The sequence below is a fragment of the Poecile atricapillus genome, chromosome 1 (genome assembly GCF_030490865.1).
Source record: "Poecile atricapillus isolate bPoeAtr1 chromosome 1, bPoeAtr1.hap1, whole genome shotgun sequence".
Classification (NCBI taxonomy): Eukaryota; Metazoa; Chordata; class Aves; order Passeriformes; family Paridae; genus Poecile; species Poecile atricapillus.
In genome coordinates, this window is record NC_081249.1 from 119,279,637 (window position 1) to 119,295,479 (window position 15,843).

General features: G+C 46.3%; 1 protein-coding gene across 4 annotated transcripts in view; it reads left to right on the plus strand.

The window, feature by feature from the left end:
* Positions 1–2,009: 2,009 nt before the first annotated feature.
* TEAD1 (TEA domain transcription factor 1) overlaps positions 2,010–15,843 on the plus strand; it is a 153,512-nt gene continuing 139,678 nt past the window's right edge. For all 4 annotated transcript variants that reach the window (XM_058836726.1, XM_058836734.1, XM_058836717.1 and 1 more), the window contains exons 1-2: positions 2,010–2,258; positions 2,804–2,950. The gene's annotated coding sequence lies outside the window, so the exon portion shown is untranslated. The remainder of the gene's footprint in view (positions 2,259–2,803; positions 2,951–15,843) is intronic.

Consider the following 15,843-nt stretch of genomic DNA (forward strand, 5'->3'; position numbering starts at 1 on the left):
ATTTGTGTTCATCCACAATGAGGGCTGCAGAAACAATCCTCTTTTACTTTCTTTCTTTCCCACCAGGTGAGCATGACCCTGCAAAATCTGCATCACTTCCATTTGTGAGAACTGCTATAAGTGAGAAGTTCCCAAACTCTGCTTATCCATTGTGCAAAGATTTGTCCCTCCACGTGTACAGAGCTGTGATACCTTTAGGGCCCTGCACAAGCAGAGAATTTAACAGTCAGTATTCTTGGTACTTCCTCTGAGAGCCCTATGGGGGAAAAAAAATCACATTTATTTAAAGACATTTCGCATTTCTGTGCATGCAGTGAGCGTAGCAGAGGGAGTTTAAAGCCTGGTGACTAAAACAATCTATGTTATAGGTGTTAGGGGGCGACGTTTTGTCCCATTTTTCTGTTCCAACTTTGGAAAAGAGTTGGTAATCTTTAAGTGCACTCAGGAGACTATGGCTTTTGTGCAGACATCTGCAAAGGGATTGAATTTTACCAATTGTGCAGGCACTCAGACACTTATTAGACAATATTACCAGAGCTATTTGGAAAGAAAGAAGCTGCAGAGAAAAGAAATTCTGTGTGTGTGTGAAGGGGTTTCTTGCAGCCTGTTTTGGGGCAGAAGTTTTTCAGCCGGTGTGGAATGGGGTGGGGGGAAGAAAAAAAGCCCTAAAATAAGTTCATTTTTTGCATTCTCCCAGTCCCTTGGCCAAGACCTGCTCAGACTCTGGCTTGGTCTGGTGTTGTTATTTGTTGCACACTTTCCTGCAGGGCTGTTGGGGCAGGTTTCAGTGTCAGGTGTGTGACCTGGGGGAGCCCTGTGGCTTTGCCTGCCATCCACACTCCGTGCCCGCTCTGCGAGGGTGAAAAACAGCCCCAGCCCCCCTGAAAGCTGCAATGGGAGCTCCAGGAGCTCTCAGGAAGCTCTGGGGCAACCACAGGCTGCGAGGATGCCGGGTGTCAGCATGGCAATCTCACAGGATCGCTGCTGGGAAAGCAGCGGGACCAGCGCGTTCCTGGCATTCTCAGGGTGGCATCTCTTTTGGGTGCTGCAAAAAATCAACATGCAGGGCATTTATTGAGGGTTCCACCCGCACGAACTCGGGTGCGGTGCGGGCACATTGTTCTTCTGAGGTCCTAACGTGATTTCTGAGCTCCAAACGTGATAGCCCTGCTGGGCAAACTTTCAAAGGTGGGTAGAAGTGTGTGTGTTTGCACATCAAAGCAGGCAATTTATTCCACAAACACCGAGGTGTCCAGTTATCCGTTTTGCTTATGCAAATGTGAATTTTCCCGAGCACAACAGCTGTGCCTTCCCTGCAGTTATTTCAGTCAGGTAGCGGATTGTTGAGCGAGGGGGAGCGTCTTTGGGGGTCCCTGCACAAGGAGGGCTCGGACAGCGGCACTCGGGCTCGCTCATTTCCAGCGGGGCTAAACCGGCCTTGTGAAATCCGGACCGGGGGAGTTTTGTGAGAAAGGTCGGGATCTGGATTGAGGGTGAAGAGCGGAGCCCTGGGCCGCGCTGTGTCCCTGTCGATTTGGGGTGCGATGAGCCCGCCGTGGGGCTCCGCTGGCCCTTCTGGGCACTGCGCTCCTCGGGGGTGGCTGCGGCTCCGGGCAGGGCTGGGCAGGGCGCGGGGGCTGCATGAGAGTGCGAGCACCCCGAGCTTCCCCGGGGACCCTCCGGCTCCGTGGGGCTCATCTCGGGCCGGACCCTCCCGCTCCAGGGGGCTCCTCTCCGGACCGGACCCTCCCGCTCCAGGGGGCTCCTCTCCGGACCGGACCCTCCCGCTCCAGGGGGCTCCTCTCCGGGCCGGACCCTCCCGCTCCAGGGCTCCCCTCGGGCCGGACCCTCCCGCTCCAGGGCTCCCCTATGAGGTCAGCGCTGCTCGGAGGCCCCGCCCGCGGCCCCGCCCGCCCGCCCGGGCCGCAGGGGGCGGCGGGCCGCGCTCCGCCCCGCGGCCGCCCCGCTCCCGCGTTCATTTCATTCCTCCCCTCATTCCGCGCATTCCTCGCATCGCTGGCGCCGCGCAGCCCGGCCGGGAGCCCGGCCCGCCCCGCCGCCGGCCGGGCAGCAACTCATTCTCCGAGGGCTCCGGCCGCCGGCCCGCGGCAACCTACGGCCGCGGTATAAATAGCCGGGCGGCGGATTAAAAATAGGCGCGGGGCCATAAATAGCCGGGGCGGCCCGGGGGCGGCGGGCGAAGTTTTGCCGTCGGGCGCGGCGCGCTGGCGGTGCGCGGAGGGGGCCGCGGCGCGGAGGTAAGCGGGGCCGCGGGCTTTGTGCGGCCGCCGGGCCCGGGGGGCGGCCCGGGGGGGCCCGCAGGTGCCGGGGCGGGCGGGCCGGGGGCCGCGGCGGGGGGAGAAGTTGCTCGGCGCGGAGTTGCGGCGCTGCGGGGCCGCGGCCGGAGCTGCAACAGGCGCTGCCGCCCGCCCCGCTCCGCTGCGCTCCCCCGCTCGCACTCCTGGCCTGAGTCACCGCCCGGCACCGGGCGCACACACACACACACACACAGACACACACACACACAGACACGGCTCTCCCCCCTCGCACACGCGCGCACCGATCCTCGGCATTTTTCACATTTTTTTGTTGTGTGTGTTTTTTTTTTCCCTTTGGTTTTTTCTCCCCCCCGCGGGAAGCGAGCACGCCGGCAGCAGCCCCGGGCTGGGCGCACAGCAGCGCTCAGCAGCCATCCCCTCCGCTCCCCGCGCTGCCCCCAGCCTCGCCTCCCTCCCCTGGCTTGTTTTCCTCTCAAAGATGAAAGAAGGAATGTCCTTTTTCGCTGCTTCTTCTCCTTCTCCAGAGCTGCTGCTGCTGCCGCCGCCGCTGCTGGTTAATTGCACATTCAAGTGGAAAATTTTCGGGAGTCAGCAGAAACATTGTATCCAAAAAAGACAAAGTCGCAGTTACAGCAGCGCCGAGGAGATTGTCCCTGGAAAACTTCCTTTCGGTAGGAACCGCAGGGTTTTGTTTTTGGGGGTGGGTTTATTTTTTTCTCTTCTCGGCGAGGTTTTGAGGAGCTCCGTGGCACAGCTGTCCCCGGCGCTGGTGCGGAGGGCCGGTGGCAGCCTTTGTTCGCAGAGGAGCGCTTTCAAAGGAAGTACACTTCCAAGGGGGAGGGAGAACTTCTACACTGCGCCTTTTGTACCCAAATTAAAACAAAGCGGCCCCCTCCACACAACCAAACAAAAACAGCGAGGCGAAATAAAGCCAGGGGAGGGGGGGAAATATCTTCTGTTTTCGGCAAGGCAAAAAAAAAAAGTTTGCGCTCCTGCCTCTGTTGAGCGCGGTCCTAGTCGTGATTTTTCTCCTCTTGAAATCTGTTTCAAGTTGAACGGCGTTACCAGTATAAAAATATTTATGAAACAATGAAATACCAGCCACCCACGTTTCTCAGGAGAGTTGTTAACTTATTAGAAACAAGTGCCTGCCTTTGATATGAAGAAATGAAAAGTGACCTCCAGAAGTGCTGGAAAGTTAGGGAGCAGCTCTGCCCTGCGCTCGCTGAATGTAAATGGCTCCCGGTGTTTTTTAACCGTTCCTTTTTAGGCAAGAAAGGCCAAGAAACATCAGATCGTAGCGGTGTTTTCTGACTTTAAATAGCGTTTGTAAGAAATGTAAGCCGAAATGGCAGAGCCTCAGGGAGAAGGAGTACATGTGCAGCTGTATTCCTGTGTGAGCAGGAGCATGTTTGCCTTCTCTCGGTGCTGATAAAGTTTGGAAATGCAATATTGCCAGTTAGCGGTTCTGCAGAGCTGGGAAATGGCAAAGTTGGATAACGTGGATGGATAACGTGCTGCTCTGCCTGGCTGCACGCTCAGTTATTCTGCAGCACATCTACTATGGAAATCTCTGTGGGAATGCCTCTAACAGGAAAATTCATGTAAATAACTAAGTGCTACCTGCAATTGAATATGAAAACGAAAATGATTATAATTACATTAGGACTTAATTTAAAATTACGTAGGGTTCTTCTTACAACCCTAGATGGGGAATGTGTGTCTGTAATGTATGATGTATTCTCTCTCTATAAATAGTTGGGGAATACCATTACAGAATATTAGATTGTACTGATGGCAAGATGGTGCTATTAAAAATGACACAGACCTGGATATTAAATTACTTCTGGGGGTGGTAGGGAAGCTTGCATGTTTGTTTGTATGTGAACATATATATTTTTATATACACACATAACGCTTCCTTTATTTGGGAATAGAAACACAGGAATTAATACAGTGGATGTTCTTGAAACTCAAAAAAACTGAAGGTTTTGTATTTGGATCACGTTCTGAAGTTGCAAATTTTTTGAAATCAACTTTTTGAAATTATTTTTGTGAAGAGTAAACATTTTAGAGGGGCGTTTATTTTTTCCCCTTTCTGGTAGAACGCATCTTTTCACACTGCACTGGTGTTTAATTAGGTCATAAGGCATTTTCTGTACCAGTAGGGATAATTTCGCATTTTGTTTGCTCCAGGTTTATATCAGCTGACCAAGCAGAAATTTTGGATGCTGTGGATTTCTTTCAATTTTTCTTCTCAGCAATCTAGAAATACCTTTGGAAAGTACTTTGTGGCTAAACACGTTGGGTGCATTTTGGGCATCAATCCTGCGAACACCGCTTTGGTGAAGTAAAAATGATTGGCCTTTTCAGCCAGGAGAGTGGAACAGCAGCTCTTGAGGTTCAAACTGTGGTTTCACATTCTCCACAGTTTCTTACTCGGTGCTGAGTGGGCTGTACAGGAGCACTGAAGCAGAGGAAAAAATTTTGATTTGACAGGAGTCTTGGTAAAGACAGAGTGCGGTTAAAGGAGTTTTAATTAAACAGCTAGGAGAGAAGAGCAGAAAGTTAATTACGAAGTAGCCCTGGCCGTGAGTGTCCAGCTGAGCAGTGCTGGCTCTTGTGATGCGTGGGGATGTGTGAGCATGTGTGCAGCGTGTTCGGTGTCACTTGGAACCAGGGGGTTTTGGTTGCTGCTGCTGCCGCCGTGGTTTTGGATATCATTAAAGTGGTTTCTGGGCTTTGTTTGTCCATGCCCGAAAAAGTTCAGTTGAGTCACATGCTGAGGGGAAAAAACTTCTCTTCCTTCTTTCTGTTTAAGCTGCCTTTGTGATAATATCATAAGCAAACTTTCAAGGTACGGTGCAGGCAATACAGGAATAAAAACTTCTGGAGCTACAAGGAAATACTGGCATCTTTCATTACAAAATAAAAAGGGAAGGGCAAAAACATGCCTGTGTATCGTGATACAGCTGTCAGGTTTCAGTCTGTAAAGCAGGATGGTTACACTGCTGGAAGAATTTCACCAGAAGTAATCTGATTTTATTAGAAGGTGCCTAAACATGTTTGTTGTTCCCAAAACATGGAGATTTTCTGTACAGAATTGTCTGGATGTGTGTGTTTGGGAGAACCTTCAGACCTGTTATGAGCACATGGTTTCCTACTGGATACACACCATATATATGTATAAATTCATATATACACACACACATATCGCTCATTCTAATGTCATTAACATTAATCCCATACCCCTCCAGAGTTGGTTTAAAAGCTGTCTTTCTGCAGTGATTCCATTTATTTAAGAAGAAAATATTGGCTGGATCCAACCCTTGCTCAGGTTAAAGTGACCAGGATGACTCATAGGAATAAACATTTGCAGGATCAAATACTAAGATATTTACAGCATGTGTTTTATGTACATGGTCAGTGTGATATTTGATGTCTAAAGAAGGACATCTTTGATTTAAAAGAATATCGATTTGGCACACATACTTTTTTTAAATTTCTGCTCGGGGCTTATGTTCTGCTTAACTTGTAATCTGCCTAAGACTCGAAGGCAAATTTCTATTAACAGCTGATCATTCATTCCATTTGGGCTCTTATTCATAGCACGTGCAAATATGAGGTGAGGGCTGACTTTTTAGAAATCAGGTCTAAATTCGGGTTAATTCCGTCGATGTCGTACGGCCTGTTGCTGGGTTGCACTGGCTGTAATGAGGGGCAAGTTGGCCCATTAAAAATGATTTTGAAGTCCCCAGCTCTTCAGAGGGACCTTTTCAGCTTTTCAGGAGGGAGGTAGTCCTTTTTTTCTGGGGTCTGAGGTTTAATTTCTGTTGCGTCGCCGTGTCGCGCTTTGCCGTTAGCGCTTGCCGCGAGCGGGGACGTTTTATATTCCTAAACTGCCGTCCTTTACTGTTAAAAAATGATTTGAATCTCAGCAAAATTTCAGAGCTTTCAGGAGCTAAATCATCTCCCTGCAAGCAAGGGCTGTTAGAGGGCTCGTGGCAGTTTGTGCAAGTGCTGTATAATTTAAATTACATCCTGTGGTATATGAAGAGATTAACGGTGTTATTAATTGTAAAGCCAACTGACTCGAAGCTGTGCTGAAGACACAGTTTTAGGAGAAAAATCTCTGCAATGAATTCCCACTTTATGACCATATCTTGTTCTCTGTTCTTGGACAAAACTCCTTTTGACTTTTTGCAAGTGGAACAAGGATGGAATAATATTTCCTGGAATAATTTTGTGTGTTTGGTTTTAATGATTGCTCATTTCCAAAACAGAAGAGAGTGAAAAGTTGTAGACTTAAGTCCTTGGAGGCAGCAACTTCAAATCTGCCCCCCATATCTGTCTCATAAAATTCAGCTAAGTGTTTTCTGGTTTAATGCGAGGAACCTCTCGTTTTTGTGTGAAGTCCTGATCCCACTGCAATCACTGTGAGTTTCATCTTGTTATTGGTGAAGCCAAAATCTCTGTCTGTGTTGGTGCGGATCCAGCAACTTCTCTACCAGATGAGGTTATTTGTGTTCCACCAGAATTGTATTCGCTTCAAAACACGGGGATTGAAGTCAGAATCTGGTTCCTCACAGCTGACTGGAGTTAGGGTGCTGGGGGAGTCTCAAGGAGTGGCCCATGGAGCGCCACATGTCCCGGTTGGTTTGGGGAAGCTGTGCGCGTGTCCGGCCGCGATGGGAGCGCGCGGTGCGTGAAGGGTGCACGAAGGGGCTGCGGGCACTTGCAGGGCTCTGAGCCCGTTTCCTGGTGCCTCCAGCCGTGCCTGCCCTGCCACAGGGCACTACACAGGCAGCCTGTTTCACTTGGGCTCCTGTCCAGTCCCAGGCATCACCTACAAGGCTTTGCTCTTTGTCTGCTGCTCGGTTATTGCCCTGCATCCTGGCCGCTCGCCGCCTTCTTGGGTTTCTGGCTCTCCTTGGGTTCTCCCCAAGCTCTGGGGTCAGGGCTGGGCTGTGTAGCAGCAGGAGAACGGCGTCCAGGTTTATTTGCTCCTCTCAGGAGGGAGAATGTGAAGTCTCCATGTGTGGGGAGGGGGAAGGGAAGGAAAGTTTGGGATTATGTGTAAAACTATTAAAGTGCTATTGACTGGGAATCTAAAACAATGACGAGTGCTGTTGTTTTTACAGATACATGAACTGAAAACTGCTGCTAATGATGGGAAATGTTAATTATGTGAGAACATATTGAACTTATATTCTCTGGCATGAACTTTTTTAAATGCATCAACTGTGCTGCCTTTTATGCGCACAGCTTTCTAATTATCATAATTCAGTACAGCTCTGGCTTTTGGAAAGAGTTCAAGTGCAATCTCAACTTAACATGAAAGGAGGTTGTTTTTTTTTTTAACTGAGAATGTTCAAGAACAATTTGAAAAGATAATCTAAAAATGCTACATACTTAGCTGGGTATAAGTCAGAAAATAAATATGTTCCCATAACTGCCTATCAAAGCGGAACAGATTATTAGAACAGAAAGTTATCTATTTCTCTCATTATGTCTTTCACACTCCTACAGAACACAGCTAAAAGCACATTTTCATAACTGGATATCATAGACAGACCTACTATATATTGATTGACAGTAGTTTGTCAGTTTTTGAAATGATTGAGTGGGTCGTTGTGTTGTTATGAAATGATTTTTTTTTTTTTCCCTCCTCAAATAAGTAAGATTTATTTTTTTAAATAAAGCAGGAAGAGAACTTTCATGATACTTTTGGTATTAATGTGTTTCTGTAACATGTTCAAGTCCCCTTGCAGATGGTCCTTGCTGGTCAGTTTTGCTTGTCTTTGTGGAGCTTGAGGGGGTTGCAAATATCGGTTCTTTCTAAAGCACTCAGAAGTGGTTTGGGTTTTACTTTCTGTTGTTAGTTTTGTTTTGCTTGTGTTGGTTTGTTTGGTTTTTTTCCTTTCCCCCTAAGAGGGAAAAGTAAATTTCATGTAACTTTCACTTGAATCGTCCTTTCAAATATTTTTTTTTTTATTTTGTATGTGATCAAATTGCTGGTTTCCACATCGCACACTCTCCCCTGTTTTTGTCTTTTCCGTTACTACAGTACATGCTACATTTCTGAAATGCAAAGAAAGCCCCAGTGAAACAAAATGACTTCATTTGAGCTGGCACTTAAGAGTAGAATTCACTTCCATAGTGCTGAAATAAAAGAAGCCAAGTGTTTTAAATAGCCACTCCCCTAGGCCAGAGTGTTTTTAGAAAAGCTCATTGTCTAGATTTGAGCTGTAGCAGTATGCCTGCCTCTGTTAAATCTCCTGATCCAGACAGCTCGATTTCTAAAGTCGACATCTGGTTTACTCTTTGTTCACCTGTTTAAAAAAAAAAATGCAAATAGGCGAGTGTGCCATTGCCCTAGAGCTCTGCAAAAAAAAAAAAGAAAATAAAAAAAAATAAAAATGCTGTTGACAGTTTGTCAAATAGTGCTTCCAGTCTAAGACTGCAGTAGCCTATTGTTATGCCAGCAACAGGCAACAGAAGTTGTGGCACCATATGGCCAGTATATGCTTCAGATAAGCTATCTGTTAATTTAGCTTATCAGCAGTGTTTTGATATGCTTCGTGTTTGAATCGCCAACCAGTATGGCCCTGGGTTCTTTTGGTGCCAAATTATTCCTTAACGTTACAGACATCACAATTATTCCCTTGGTGGAATCTCTCACCATTCATTCACCTCGTGGTGCTGTGAACAGCGGGGCTTGGTTTTGGAATTAGCTGGCCTGGTTTGTTTGGGGTTTTTTTTTTGTTGGTTTTCTTTTTACGTGGTTGTCTTACTGTTGGGAGATTATAATTCAGGAATGACATTTTGGTTTTGAGGGGAGAAAATGTCAGGACAGACTTTGGAAGAAAAGGTAAATTCGCCGAGGTTTAGGGGATTAAAGCTTCTGTTGTGTGCATCTCAATTTAAAAACAATATGGTGATCGGGACAGTAATCAATGGGAAAGAGGAAATTTTATTCACTTAATCCATTGCCAATATCAGTGTACACTTCTTATTTTTTTTTTGTACTAAAGCTGGTTTGCAGTTTAAAACAAAAAGGCAAAACTCTGCAAACAGTTGCATTTTCCACATCCCTGCTTTTACCTTCATTCTTTCAAAAAAACGAACCTTTAGAAATGCTCATGTCCCTCTATCTGCTGTCAGCTGATCTTTGAAGATTTTTTTTACCCTGCTTTTTCCACAATCAACTGAAAGCGTTGGAGAAGCCTGGAAGAGTCAGGGGAAGTTCCTTCATCTTCCCCCTAGCCCCTGCCTTTCTTTGGGAGTAATTATTTTGTTGCAGGAGGAGTTTCCAGCCATAAATACAGCGTTCAGTGAGTGTCCTTAGGGCTGGATGTGCCTGCAGCTCATTCCTCTGCCCCTCAGCCTGGGTCTGGCTGCTCCTTGCAGGGCACCACAGCTGTTCCTGCCTGCCTGGACCCTCTTCTTTCCTTGGGAATACACATTCCTGCTCTTGGGGCAGCGCCTCTGCTGCCTTTGGAGCCCTGTGATTGTTTTTGTTTCCCTCCTTTTACGATCCATCTGGCCAGGTCCTCCTTAGCCCGTGTCCTCTGCTGCTGGTGGTGGTGTGGTGTCACTGGGGTCCCTTTCCTGCTGCTCCCAGCCCCTCCTTGCCCTGAATTTTGGGAAGAAAGCACCACTTGTGCTTGCTGTGCCTTTCGTGTCCAGATCCTTAATGCCCAAGGAAAGGACTGAGATCCTCTCGCAGAGAAATTCACAATCATCTTCCCAAAATGTTTGCTGACACCACTGTTTTTTTCTTACTGGTAATGAGAAGAGGGCAAAGAGAATCAGATTTTCCCCCTGTCTGTTTGAAGCAGAGAAATGTGAACAATTTGAGCCTTGGCCATCCCTTGCCATTTCACCTGGGGCAAGGCAGGAGCTGACAAAGCCCCAGGGGCCAGCTAGGAGGGCAGGGGAGTGAGAAGTGATGCTCCCACATTGCTGCCCTGCCTCTGCTGGGGTTGGCACCTGCAGAAAATGAGAGAGGCTCCCTGCCCTTGGCTCGGCATCTGAGGCTGCTAGAGGTCACAAAATGTGTGTGACTGTCCACTTGGAGCTGGTTTGGGGGTTGCCCCCAGATTTTAAACCTGTTTTATGTTCAGGTTTAGAGCTCAGCTCCATGGTGTGACTCGTGCAGTTTGGTGGCAGTAGCTCAGACATGGGACCTCTCATGCTGCTGTGGTTTGGTGGGGCAAGGTAAGCAAAGACCCAGGGAAAGGAGGGCCACTGAGGCTTTCAGCTCTCTGAGCTCTCTGCATCTTCCCTGTGAGCTGTGTCTGAGTGCTTGACTGTGACAGGCACTTCTGGTTCTCTCATGTATCTAGGTACCACCCATAATGAGTGTGGCTGTCCTGACGGGTGGCTCCCTTAAAACATAACAAATCCGTGTTTATTTGGTACCGCAAGACACATTTTTCATATGCTTGGGGGGGTTATTTTGATTAAACTTCAGAAGTTTCAGTGTGTTTGGTATCTCCTCAGCTTGGCTTTACCGGTATTCCATTGGTCTCAGCCACTGCTCTGTGATAGGAAATGCACAGATCCAAATAATGTGAGTTTTGCTCATTAAATTGACAATTACTTATGCAGAGTAATTTCTTGCTCTGCTTCTTGGCATATTTACTGTATGCTGACTGAGCAGCTGTAGATAAGCAGTTGGAGGGGCACATTTGGAGGACAGTTTTAAATATGCAGCTTCCTATACAGATTCACTTTAGCCTCTAGCATTAGTAATAATTTTTGCTGGTGAAACAGTGACCCATAAATAACTTTATCATCCAAAATCTCTAAAAACAATATGAAGAAGTCCAAAGGGTAGTAGAATTATTATAGTTCTTGGTTGCTTGGAAAATTAACTAATATTCTGGCTTCTGAGACTTTGGAAACAAATTAAAGAACCCTTTTTTAGGTAGCAGGCTGCTTTTAATGGTTCTTCTGTATTAAGGAGAGTACAGTATTGTAGGTTATTTATTTCTGGGCATGCAGTGCAGGGTGAAGAGCCTGCAATTCAGCTCGCAATGCCTCTGTGCCCTGAGGTAAACTCTATTTCACAAAGGGAATTTTGATTATGGTCTACTGCTCTGTAGCATAGTGGAGGCTTCAAGAGGCAAGTGGTAAATGCTACCAAAGAAAAGCTGGATTGGAGCCACTGACGTCATCTAAGTAAATCTGCTGTAGGACTAGAGCCATAAAATGACTGCCAGCCACGGAGCGCACTTTGGCCTTTTCTTGTCAAGTGTTTTAACTGCTGCTTTTTTCTTTGCTTTTCTTTTTTCTTTCCCTCCGAGCAAGATGCATTTTGTTTTCTGGTTTTTTTTGTGTTTTTCCCCCCTGTGCTGGTTGTGCACAGGGTGAAATCCAGAAATGCCGACGTCCCCCTCCGTCCCCAGCACACTGCACCAAGGGCTGCAGCTTGCAGCTCGGAAATTAAAAAGTAAACCAGTACTTTTCCGTACATGAGCCTGGCAGAATTCAGCTTCCATCACCAGCTATTTTTTAGGTGCAAGAGCCTGGCAGTTCAAGTTACAGCATACTGATGAGATTTGTGTTGTGGGCAAAAAGGGTTTGGATGCTCTGGGAGGCGAGCTCTCCTCTGGAAGGACTCAATGCATGAAAACGGCTGGGCTTGAATTCTGAATTAGCACAAAATGCAGGGGTGGTGTGAGAGAGAGAGAGAGAGCACTTAAAACCCAGAGTTAGTCACTGCTTCACCATTGACCTGGCAGGTTCAGTGGCTCCTGAAACAAAACTTCCCTAGGTGTTTGTTAGCAGCCAGCCTTTGGTGATGCTTTCTCAAGTGCAGGGCTCAGGAAACCAGGTGCATTAGCAGTGGTTTGTCTGGCTGTAGCACTCATACCTGCACCTAAGGGTGTCTCTAAAAGTGCATTGATATCCCAGCTCTCTGCTTAGATTTTAGCTCTATCAGGACTGCAGTGAAAGTGCTCAAGTTTTTGACAGTGGATTTTTAATTCGGTGTCAACATTCTGTTGAAGTGAATTTCCAGGATGTTTAACACACCATTTTTTTTGTCTTTTAAACAGAGTTCACTGTAAAACACATCAATAATTGTTAGCCCATTTGTCCCGTGACAATATTTGTTTGCTTGATTTATGTCCTTTTTTTAAAAAAAACTTTAAAATAAAAACTAAGCATCACTGTTTTTGAAGTTTGAGTCTTATGATCAGAAATATATTAAAACCAGTATCTTATCCATGAATCATTAGATGAGTCAGTTCCTGAAACCACTACAAGCCTCACAGTTCTTGGCTTGGGCTGAAAGCAGGAAATCCAGGCTTCAATAACTTCCTTTCCCAGTACTGGCTATAGCAGCGTTCGTGGTTAGTATATGCTGCTTTTGTAAGCAATAGGAAGATGTATGTCTGAGGAACAAAGGCACTCAAGTCAATTTGCTGAAACTGTTTATAATTTGTGGTCTTGATTTGAATGTCAGGATGCATTGGCATATAGTGCTGCAGTACATTTCCCAGCAGCCATATTCGGCATGTGAAATAAAGGGAGCTCGTTATGGCACAGTTCTTGGACAAAGCCCATCTAATCAGTTTTCCAGAAAACAGGAAGATATTTTTCTGAAATCATCCAGCTCCTGAAGACTAATGGGGGTGAGGACTGAACACATAGGAGTAAATTAAAAAAGTTTATTTAGCAGTTACTTTGTTTTATGCTTGTGCAACAAGCTATTTTTATTCTGTTTCAGCGCTCCAAAAGGGCTTGAAAAAAACCCAACCCAAACTTGGAACTTAAAAAATAAAAACACATGATTTGTTTCTCAGTCTCCCTTTTTTTTTCTTTTTTCTTTTTTTTTTTTTTTCCCCTTCAGTGAAAACTGTTTGCCTCCTCATAATCAAGGACACATTGATTGTCTCTGTGTCAGTGGAGCATTGTTGGCTGCAGAATCTCTCCTTTAAGCCTGGAGTGCCTGCATGCTCTGACATCTGTGCAAGGGGATGAACTATTTACATTTTGGAGCTAATGGGGCCAGATTCAGGCTTGGTACAGCGTTGATCTTAATGTGTTTACACCTGGAAAGTGTTCAACCCTTTATGCTTTTCTTAAATATTATGAAAGATAGTTTGGTATCTTGTACTTATTATTTGGTTAATTTAATTAATTAGTGGCACATAAAGGCCAAACCCACCTTCTTTAATTATTCTTTTTATTCTTCCCTCCAAAAGGTAGGGGCGAATAATTTGTTTTTAACAAACCAGGAAGAATAAGAGTATTGAGCTCAACAGATGAGCAGATACTACATGAAAGAAAAGAAAGTCTGCTTTCAGGGTTACTTAAACTGTATGTGCAGTATTGGTTAAAAACGAATAGAGAGCTCTTGGTTTAAACAGGCAGGACTGGGACTTTTGGCAGGAGAGTGAGCATCCAAGCAAGCTGCTTTGTTGAGTCTGGGGGACCAGGATTTCTGTCTGAATATTTGAAGGGTTTGTTGTGGGCCATAAAGGCTCAGAGAGCGTTTGAGGAGATCCAAACCAGTGCAGCTGCCCCACCACTGCTGTTCTGAGCAGCAGCAGCAGCACAGGGAGCCTGGAGCCATCTCCAGGAGCTGGGCAGGGTGGGCTCAGCTGAGCCAGCCTGGCTCTCCCCTCCTCCTCTGGCAGCAGGAGCATCTCTAACTCTGGGAGATGCTGGGATTGCTGCTGGAGGCTCCTGGGGGCTCCTTCCTCTCTCTGGGCTCCTCCTCTGGCAGCAGGAGCATCTCTAACTCTGGGATCCCTGCTGGAGGCTCCTGGGGTGTCCTTCCTCTCTCTGGGCTCCTCCTCTGGCAGCAGGAGCATCTCTAACTCTGGGATCCCTGCTGGAGGCTCCTGGGGTGTCCTTCCTCTCTCTGGGCTCCTCCTCTGGCAGCAGGAGCATCTCTAACTCTGGGATCCCTGCTGGAGGCTCCTGGGGGCTCCTTCCTCTCTCTGGGCTGCTTGGGGTGCTGCTTGAGCTGCAGATGCTGTGCTGGAGGTGCACACAGGAGGAGAATCTCCCCAGGTGTGTCCCCTGTGCCACGGGGAGCCAGCTGCTGACAGGTGCCGGTGCTCCAGGGCTGGCAGTGCCACCTCCCATCCTGGATTTAACTTGCTGCATCCTGATTAACTCCTTGTAATAACAATAATTATAATAATTAACTTACTACAGTAACGAGGATGTTCTTCCCGCCGCCTCTGCTCACTGATTTTGGGGCAGAAATCTCGCTTCTCTCCTGTTTTCTGTCTGAGGGAAACTGTAAGCACTTGAGTGGTGGAGAGCAGCAGTGGCATCAAAGCAAACGTAAAAAGCATTGCTCCTGTTTGTGATCATTAGAAGTGCAATTTTCTATTAATTAATGTTAGACAACAGATTGTTTAAGGACAAAGGGAAAAACCTTCAAGTGGAATAAGCATCTGAAGTTTGGGAACAGGTTATAGTTGCGCTTGATTTAATTTTTTCCCCTTGCAAAGAAATGTAAATGATTTAATATTGCTCTTCTAGTCGAGCAGCCGTGAATTTGGGAATTGTAATGCACGAGATCTGGAGATACATTTTGATCGAGTTTGTACCCTTTAAATGTGTATGAACTGAACATCTTTGTGTTGCTATCGATCAGAGAGATGTCCTGTTGCTCTAATGTGGATTTTGGTTTTGGATTAGAAGCCTGGGGCTTTGGATTGCTTGCTGTCTGTAGACCAAGTCATCAGTGGCTAGTGATTGATTCATTAATTAAAATCAATTTAAATGGATTTGTAAGCCTCATGTAACAGATTATCTTATTAACAGCATGAGAAAGGCACTGTGATCTGCAAGGAATGTGTCGCTTTAGACAAAATATAGCACGATTTTATGGGAGAATTTAATGAATTGCTGTTGCTGTAAGTGATCTATGCAAATGGAAGTGCCTTGCTTCAATCCTACATTTACAGACTCTTCCTGCTGAACATGTTTTATTTTTTTAAGCCTCCTCCAAAATACTTTAATTTTGTGTGTGTGTTTCTGTACATATTCATGGTCACAATAACACGTTAAGTATTGTCAGGTTCTGATCTATTCTGATCTTGGAGATTTTTATTCTTTTCTCTGTAACATCTCCTTTACCTTACTTAAAAATATCCACAGTGATAAAAACCATTTTCTGGATTACTGGAATCAAAATGACAGAAAGAACAGGCTCTGCCTGCTCAGCTGTGTGGAGGAGACACTTGGGACAGCTGGAGGGGCCAGGAGGGCAGAGGGGACTTTGGCAGCAGTGAAAGTGTTGAAGAGGTGGCAATAGAAACTTTCCTGGTTGGGGGAGAGGGGAGCCTTGTCTGTCATCTTTGCATTCATTTTGTAACTTCTTTTTTGCACCAGGCTGCATAGCAAGGCATTGCAGGCACCTCTCTGTGTGTTAATACCCTCTGTGATCGGGCCTCAAGAATATCTAAGCCAAGATGCCAACAAAATCCACGGGAATTTTGGATTTGGTTTCAAACAGAGCAGGGCTGTGGCCTCTAAATCATAGCCTTGCCCACAACCTTTCAGTAATGTCAATACCATGTGTGCTCCATTC